The sequence below is a fragment of the Asparagus officinalis genome, unplaced genomic scaffold, assembly GCF_001876935.1.
Source record: "Asparagus officinalis unplaced genomic scaffold, Aspof.V1 AsparagusV1_Un332, whole genome shotgun sequence".
NCBI lineage: Eukaryota > Viridiplantae > Streptophyta > Magnoliopsida > Asparagales > Asparagaceae > Asparagus > Asparagus officinalis.
Genome location: NW_017972597.1, coordinates 124,209 through 134,160, shown reverse-complemented (window position 1 = coordinate 134,160; position 9,952 = coordinate 124,209). Strand labels below are relative to the sequence as shown.

The 9,952-nt window shown below is 33.5% G+C and overlaps 1 long non-coding RNA gene across 4 annotated transcripts in view; it reads left to right on the top strand.

The window, feature by feature from the left end:
* Positions 1-526: 526 nt before the first annotated feature.
* Positions 527-9,952, top strand: part of LOC109827641 — a 30,955-nt gene continuing 21,529 nt past the window's right edge. For all 4 annotated transcript variants that reach the window (XR_002243478.1, XR_002243481.1, XR_002243480.1 and 1 more), the window contains exon 1: positions 527-1,691. This is a non-coding gene — a long non-coding RNA (uncharacterized LOC109827641). The remainder of the gene's footprint in view (positions 1,692-9,952) is intronic.

Here is a 9,952-nt window from a genome sequence, read left to right as displayed (position 1 = left end):
TATTGATTTGATAAGATTATGTGTTATTAGTATAAGATCATTTGTGTAAATTTACATATATTTCCTTCCATTCTCTTCCCTCCATTATTACTCCCAAACAAGCTATATTAATTTTCACTTCATTCATCTTACTGAACTCCCAAACAACATATTACAATTTCCTTTCGTTCCCCTTGCCTTCCCTCTGAGCGCTTGTTTGGATTTGTAGGGGGTGAAGGGAAGTTAAGGGAAACTGAGTGAAGGGAAGGAAAGGGAAGGGAAGGGAATTCCCTTCCCCTTGGTTACACCCCAATTTGGGGGGTAACAATTTTTATACTATTAGGGGGTGAACCAAAGAGAACTAGGGTGAATTAACTTTACCTCCTAAGTGTTCCCAAACAAGATGAATGGAGGTGAATGGTTCCCCTAACTTCCCTTCACTCTCATTCCCCTCAATCCAAACAACCCTCAATGAACTCCCAAACATAGCATAACAATCGTCCGAAGGCAAGGGGTTTTCTGATATTTAGCTTTTATTTATCTCTCCCTGCATTTGAATTGCTAGGGTTAGGGTTTTTAGGGTTTCTCTTCATCAATAATAGGAACAGAGAGGTGAAAGCGAAGTAATTGAAATACAATCGGTCAGATTCTCTATACCATTCATATTTTGTAAATTCTGTAAAATTCCCACAAATTATTGTATATTTCTACAAGTTCTGGTGATCAATTTCATGATAGGTAGCTCTTAGATCATCATCGCCTTCGCATTGAGTTGATGATTGAATACATAGATTTTGAGGTTGGCCCAAGATTTGAGCAGCAATTGCTTATGGAAAAAGAGGAATCTTGAGGTCGGAATGTATCATGATTGAGAAGAAGGAAACTTTGAGGGGTTATTTGTATGATTTAGCACTGAGATGACGGGTGCCGTTCTTAGCAGGAGCCAATCAGCTCGTCTTAGAACTCAGACCAGTAGTAGCCCTAGGTCTTCGTCGTTAAGAGGAAGAGGTGTGCTCCTGGATCTTTCTCGACTACTCTCCCTGTAATCATAGTCTTGATAAGCCTCGTTCTAGTGCTCGGATCTTTTTCTTATACATACTATGTTTGATATTTTAGCCATGGGAATTTGGCTGCCGAGTTTATCGACTGGAATGAGAAATGTGATGTCTTTGAGGGATGCTGGGTGAAAGATGAGAGTTACCCTCTTTATAATAGCTCTCAGTGCCCCTTCGTCGAGAGGGGTTTTAACTGTTTGGCCAATGGGAGGAAGGATACCGAGTATCAGAAATGGAGATGGAAGCCTAAGAATTGTGATGTGCCCAACTTTAATGCTATTGAGATCTTGGAAGGGTTGAGAGGGAAAAGGGTAGTTTTGGTAGGGGACTCAGATGAGTAGGACGCAATGGGAGTCTTTGATCTGTATGCTTATGACTGGTGTGAAGGATCCCAAGAGTGTTTATGAGGTTAACGGGAATAAAATTTCGAAGACTATTCTGTTTTTGGCTGTTCGGTTTGAGTCTTTTGCTCTTAGAGTGGAGTTTTTCCGATTGTTTTCCTTGTGCAGCGGCATGGGCACTGAAGCATGTCCCAGCAAGGGTTCGGTTCGTGCTCATGCTGGACAACATGGATCATGCAAATAGGAGATGGGTTGATGTTGATGTCTTAATTTTCAATTCTGGCCACTGGTGGACATGGACAAAACTAATCGATTCGTAAGTTTTAAAATTCGATTTAGTTCAATGTTTTAATCTGTGGCATTTCTAGCATGAGGTTGTGTTTTTTTTCCAACGTACTACTATTGCACAGATTTTTCACATCTTTTATGATTCTTATACTATAATTATTTCCTTTGCTGATATGGAGGCTAACATTCTTTTGAATTTTGCTAATAATGCTATTGATCTATATCTATTATAAACACAGCACAATGCTTGTTGTGCGGCTAGCTTGTATCCTTGTTAGCATGGAAAATTCATTAACTTTGTCAATGTCTAATACTGTATCTGGTGATGTGTGTGACAATTATTAGACATAATAAAACAAGCCTAAACTAGGAAATATTGGAATGATCTATTCTAAAATTTGTGTGATCCAGATCCAGTTGTGAAGGGGTTTCAGTTAAATTGAAAACCAGATAATGGTGATCTCTCTAGACAGTCTGCTGATATCTTTTCATGAGTAAACGTTTAGTTGCATGCTAGACAATCTTATGATCAAACCGTAGATAAACTAATGAAATCTAGGGTCTTTGTCATATTAGACTCCTAAACCTTTGTGAACGTACACCAGATACCCAGATCTTCAAATTTCTAAATAAGATCCCAAAGCCCATTAAGCTTTCAAGTTTACACGAGGCTAAACATAAAGTTGCAAATAAACTTGAATTATGCAATGTTATGAAGTCACAGTTTACTAACTTAATGTTTAGGAGTAACCTATTGAGCAGGCTATATCTTTTGGCTGGAGCTAGGGACTGATGTGCGTGTATGCATTGTTAAACATAGCCTGCATTTATTCATGTTAGACACCAAAGAATATACATCAATGACATATACTCCAGCATAAATACAAGCTTCCAAATATTCAAAAAGGTGGATTGATTGAAAAGCCAATATCAATGTTTTAAAAAGCTGCTACCTAGCCTGCCTAGACGTACTCCTAGGCCTAGGCGTTACCTAGGCCGCCTGCCTAGTGCCTAGCGTCTAGGCCGTACCTAGACTGCCCACTTAGTTTCAGAGTGCCTAGGGGAGTATGGGCTGTTTACGTGGATTGTACCCTCTAATCGTGATTTCCTCCGTTGCAGCCTCCACGTCCTCCGACCTCCAAACTCCTGTAGGCTCCAACTATGAACATCTCTTCTATCTTCTCCAACCTTCATCCTCAACCACCACTTAAATAAAGAAAGAAACCCTTCTAGGCGCCATCCTGACATCTAAGCTTTCTATTAGGGCATCTCCAACCATACCCTCCAAATTTGGCCCTCCAAATTGGAATATTCTAGGAATATTCCAATTTGGAAGGTGAAATTTGGAGGGTTGCTCCAACCTCCACTCTCTAAATGTTTTTCTTTTTATTTTTTTTATCAAAAAAAACATATAAATTAAATAATGTTGGATATAGTTTACGTTAATAATTTTATTGTTAATAATTTATTTGGAAAAATAAATTAAATAATGTTGGATATAGTTTACGTTAATAATTTTATTGTTAATAATTTATTTGGAAAAAAAATTATAACATTATAAAGGTGTCGATGAGAGCTTTAAAATGAACCCAATATTAATACTGCAATACAACATATTAAAAAAAAAGAAATTCTGAAATAACAGTGAAAACATACATCGATAGAACAAGAAAGCAAATATTAACCTCTAATACAACATACCATAGGTCGCAAACATAAACCTCAAATATAAAATATGATAAGTGACAATTAAAATTTTGACAGATCATTATCGTTATAACTACCGGTTCTATCCCGATCTCTCGAAGAACCACCATATTCATTTCTTCCTACAGAACCAGCTTCGCTCGCAAATTGAGAAAATCCTCCTTGATTTCCAGTGGGAAATTCATATTCGTAATTTATGCTTGTATTTTTTTATGGAGCAAGTTAAATAGATCCCCATATTCAAAATTTTATGTCTGATACTTATTTATTTAATTTAAAAATTAATAATTTTATAATAATACTAAAATAAATTAATCTTAGTTTCATTTTAAAGATCTCAACGAGCCCTTTCCAAATATATAATGATTTCAAATATTAGATTAATAATTTTTTAACTATATTTATTTGAAATTAAACATCTAATTTAAATTACTAAGAAGGATGACAAAGTGGTAATTTTTAATAAATCAAATAGTTAAAAATGGTAAAATTTTAATTAAAAAATCATGAATAGTGTTATGGAGAGACCCTCCATTTTTTCTCCCCACCCTCCAAATTTGGAGGGTCAAATTTGGAGATCTCCAAATTTGGAGAGTGGTTGGAGATGTTCCACTCTCCAAATTTGGAGATTTTGGAGATATGGAGGGTGGTTGGAGATGGTCTTACATTGGTATTTACTATCAATTATTATAATTAAAAAACAAAAAAAGAAAAATCGCTTAGGCCCTACCTAAGCTCCCTCCTAGGTGCCTAGGTGCTAGGCGTCGGGTCAAACGCCTAGGCCATCTAACACTTTTTGTAACCTTGGGCAATATAATAATGTTGCAAACATGCTAAAATCTTGTGCGATGGATATCGCAACTAGATGGACAAGGTTTAGGGCTGTGGAAATTAGAGAGGAGGATTTATTGATGTCAATAAGAGAAGCCCAAAGGGGCTATTTATACTTTCGATGCATTCCAGATTCAATGTATTTGGACTACTTTTCTCATTGTTAACAAGATCTCCTAGATATTAGAAACAAATGATTCTAACAACTTGATTTTATAGATCTCCTATAACCTCCATTCTAATTTCTTTCACACTCCATGCTAGAGCGTAGATGTTGTCGAAGCCAAGCTTGCCTATAAATGTGTGAAAAAGTTTCGGAGGCAATGCTTTTTGAGGATATCAGCAAGTTGATCATTACTTCAAACATGAGAGAAAGAAATCACTTTCTTCACCCATTCTTCACGAACAAAATGACAATCAACTTCAATATGTTTGGTACGTTCGTTTAACACTGGATTCTCAATAATGTATATAACAGTCTGATTGTCACAATGGAGAGGATTGGGAGATGATGTATGAATGCCTAAATCTTGTAGAAGGGTCACAACCATAGGTTCTCGAAAAGGTGTCCAGTAGCTCTGTACTCAGCCTTTGCACTGGATCGAGCAACAACTGATTGTTTCTTGTTCTTCCATGATACCAAATTTCTCTAAGTAATAAAAAATATCCACTAGTGGACCTTCTATCATCTGCAGATCTTGCTCGAATATCCTTGTATGCTCAAAAAATCGCGAGGTTTGAAGAGAAGACCTTGACCTGATGCTTTCTTGAGATACTGTAGAATGCGGATAACTGCTTCCCTATAGGTGATGGTGGGAACATGCATGAATTGGCTGACCTTGCTGATTGCGTATGCAATATTGGTCTCGTTACTGATAAGTATATTAGTTTACCAACAAGTCTCCGATATTACCCTGGATTAGAAAATGGAGGATCAGTTGTGAAAGCAAATAGCCATCATTAGGGTCTCTAGGTGTGTTATTGGGTCAACACCCTAACATTCCCTTCTCAGGAAGAATATCAATGACATATTTGAAAGTATCCTAGAGGGGAGTGATTGCTAATATAATTCGATATTGATGCCAAATTAAAACTATTAACTAATGTCCTAGCAATATATAATAAGATATGAATACAAGGATATAGAATTAAACTAAGGACGATATAAATGTGAGACAAAAGGCGATATGGAAAATATACAAGAGAATAAATGCGCTAATGTCAAACACAAATACAAGAATATGTTTACGGAGTTCGGTCATCCTCGACCTACGTCTCTGCTCCTCACCCTCGAGGAGATACTCCACTATATAACAAAAAGCTACACAATTTGGTTTTTAAAATTCACCGAAAACTTTTACAAATCACACGATTGTCAATACCACAAGATATTCCTCTAAGTGTTAGCCGACCCGTGTCACCTTCCTCAAGTGCTTGAAATTACTATCTCTCCTTAGGTTTTTACAACAAAGCCACTCCTCTTAGAATTGAACTCGTTCTTCTCCCAACCACTCCTTTAAGTATCATTGTGTATTACAACGTGTTCCCTCAATAATAAGGCACAAAAAAATTTATTGTTATCTAATACAAGGATGAGAATTAAGTGTAAGCTTACTCTCAGTGAATCACTCATCATAACTCAAATATACAATATGTGAAAATACTTAGTTCAAATTGGTTGTGTGTGAAATCAATGAGTTAAATGAATTAAACTCGAATTAATCTAGCAAATATAAATATAACAATTGAAATATAAACAAGCTAGATAATTGAGTTTAGAAAAAACTTCTCTAAGAACAAAGAGGATTTTGGATTTGAGGTTGAGGTGCCTCAAAGATGAAATTTCGATTCTCTTTGTGAAACTCTTTTCACAAAACAAACACACTAAAATTTAGAATTAAACTAGTGTAAACACTCTTTAAAACCTTGTGAAAAACTATATTTGAAAACCAAAGCAAGAGGGGTATCTATACCCTAAAAAACCAAGCAGCCAAAACTAGTCGTTATTGCAGAAAATCTCTGATCGGTCGACTGATGACGATGTCGATCAACAGAAGAGCTAGTCGTTACAACAACGGTAACAAAACAGATGCGATCGATCGACTGATATAACAATCGGTTGACTGATGAACACAGATCAGTTGACTGATTGGTATCGGTCGACTGAGCAGAAACTAAACTAAAAATACGGAACAGTTTATCGGTCGACTAATGTAAGCCCTACTGAAAACACTATTCAGTGACTGATGGAGATCAGACGACTGAGCAGAAACTTTTTAGCAATTATAGAGCAGTTCATCTGTCGACTGATGAACAGTGTTGGTCGACCAAAAACGTGCACAACCCAGTTTTGAACAGTAAAGTTAATTTTCAATGTGAGTTTAAAAATAGCAAATAAATTCTAAAAATTATGAAACTTGGGAAAATGTTTATATGCACGAATGTAAACATGTTAGAGAAGAAAATTTTCAAATTGCATTTTCAAATTATGAAAACTCGTGTATTTGGCAAACTATTCAAGAATACGAAATCGTCAAAACTTGATTTTGATAAAATCTTTTCAAACACGTTTTGAAACACTTTTTAATAGACTTAAGGAAAGATATGAAATAATATAATCAAGTCTTTAATCCGTAAATACGTTATTTTCCAAATAAAGATGATAAATATGAAACATATATGAAACAAGTATATATGTATATGGATATAACTATTTGTTTCATATTATATGATTAAACTTGAAAACTATAAAACGAAAACGTGTATGTGTGTAATATTTGAGCTTTTAAACATAACACATAAAGTACAAACCTAATATAACTATTTATTTCATATTTATATGATTAAATTTGAAAGCTATAAAACAAAAACGTTTGTGTGTAATATTTGAGATTTTAAGCATAACACATAAAGTACAAACCTAAAACACTATAAACAATATAGCAAGCTAGAAATCTTCGAGAAGCTCGATCTTGGTAACAGATGAAGCGATAATGAATCTCAACTTGATTTGCGACGACTTCATTCCTATTTTCTTCCAACCTCCTTTGAATGTCCTCGTTAAGCTCAATTCCAACCAACCTCCAACAAGAATCTTTATGTAGGTTTCCTAACGAGTAAAATAAACACTCGATAAATGATGTTAGTAATTATTTGTTCATCATCAAAACTTGATTAGATAGTAGGCTCATAAACATGAGACCTAACAATCTCTTTTTTTTGATGATGACAAATAATCTACATAAAGAGTAAACTCACAAGGAGTATGTACATATATATGATACCAAATAAATATACAATTTGTAAGTTGTAACGCTCATGCATAAAACCAACAGAAAGAAAAAAACTAAGGATATACTCACAATATACTTGTTTCTCCCTCTTTGTCAACATCAAAATAGGAAAAACAACAAAAATGAACAGAGCGAAAGCTCCTCCTATCAAAAAGGCACGGTGAGTATATACATAGAAAGAGATAGGGAAGGCTCCCCCGATCAAAATGACTTAGAGCATGTATAAAAAAATATAATAAAACATAGTAAACATAGATAAGTATGAAAATATATTAAATGCAACTCACATTCAAGATGACAAAAGAACATATATAGATTTATATATATATATATAAATCATGAAATCAAATGAAGGGAAATTATGTAGAGATATTTTCAAATGAAAGCAAATCATGAAACTCATGAAAGTCCAAATGAAAATCTTGATATATATCCCTTAATTTGAAAATAAAAGAAAATCATGAACATCCATGAAACTATGTAGGCCGTTTAAAAAGTTTGCAAAACTTCAAGAAATGATTATATAGAAAAAAAAATTCTTTATAAAGAAGTTAGGTAAAGATGTCCGCTAATAGAGATTTCGAATCAATATTAATAATGGACAAATCTTTTCTATCTTCATGATCACACAAAAATAATGTCAAAATATTTATGTGTTTCATCCACAAAGATCAAAAAGAATTTTGTTCAGAATAAAACAAACGAATATCAATAGTATCATTTTCGACAAGAAGACTAGAAAGGTGAGCATGCCAAGCTCTTAGAGCTTGTTTCAACCCATCTAAAGCTATTTGCATCCGGTAAACATGATATGAAGGAAAAAGATTAATAATCCGAGGGGTTGCTCAACATAAATCTCTTTATTTATAAAAACCATTTAGAAAGATATTTCTAGCATGCATTTGAAAATAGTTTAAAATCTTTAAAACTTGTAAATGCTAAAAATATATAAGAATTTTACTCTATCCTTGCAACTAGTGCAAAGGATTTGTCACAGTTAACGCCCTTAAAGTCAAAAACAACATATATTGTAATGTAATGAAAATAAAAATATATTTTCAAAAATAATATTTGACCAATATAAACAATTATTTGGGTAAAAATCAATATATATCTTAATAAGAATATCCAAATATGTTTTTCTAAAACAAGAAAGTAAAAAATGAAAACACAAAAAATATTGATTTTAAAATCAAAAAGATTTTAGCATCCAAACACTTTTGATGTCAGAGAGTTTAGGGACATGACCCCTATCAAGATAGCTCATTACTATTGGGTTATGATCCTATTTGGACGCATGTAGTAAACGAATCCGGTCATAACAATAATTATGTAAATGACCCATTCTATTATAATAAGTGCAATAAAATGGATGCATTTATTTTTGTTGACCATATGAATGTGCACGTGAAATATTTTGAAACAATTGTGTTCTTTTTGGAACATTTTGCAAATTAAACTTTATGCAAATCAAATTAAAATTTTGCTAAATGCCCAAATTTATCACAAACTTTGCATTTAAACACATTCACATGCTTGTGATTAACATTGGGTGCATGTGTGTGTGTTGTGAAGAAACTTTATGAGATGAACAAGAATTAATAATATGGTATTAGCACGTTTTTGTGCATCATTAGCAAAATTTAGCTAAATGGTCTTTACGATCGCAATTAGTGCACTTATAAACTTTACTATATATGTGCGCATAGTGAGTGAATGATTTAGAATTATTTGGACTTGACTTAGCACACATAATCACAAGCTTCTTATGATTGTTAATGCATGTTGATAAAGTTGAATCTAAAGAAGAAATTTGGTTTCTCATTTCATTCAACTCGTTATTTGGCTTTACTAGCATTAACAATAGAAGTAGAACAAACATGATTAATCTTAAAAAAATTTAATTTATTTCTAATGGTTTCTACTTCTATCATTGCATCATTCTTTCCATGAGTTAAGCTAGCTATGATTGAGGTCAAGTTATCAATTTTCAAATTTAGTTTATCATTGCTTTCTTTAAGTGTTATATTTTCTTTAGCAATAATATCAAATTTGGATGCTAGCATCTCATGATCGAATTTTAACACATGCTTACTTTTTAAATCTACAAAGTTTTTATGCAACTTGTTGTAGGCATGCATCAATCTATCATATGCACATGCGAGCAAGGTTTTAAATATCGGATATCAGGAAAATATCGGATGGCCAAAATTCATATCGGATTGCGAATATCGGGGAAATATCGGGGATATGTGGTAAATATCGGAATGCCATAATGAATGTTTGCATACATAGTATATTGCATTAAAATGTAATCTCAACATATGTAATAAAATTTAAGCATACAAAATATGAATAATATATGTTTAGGATCACTAATCAACCTTCTAAAACAAACAAAAATGCAAAGCAACGTTGCAACATTCGATCTGCATTTTTTAGGGCAAAATATTATTTG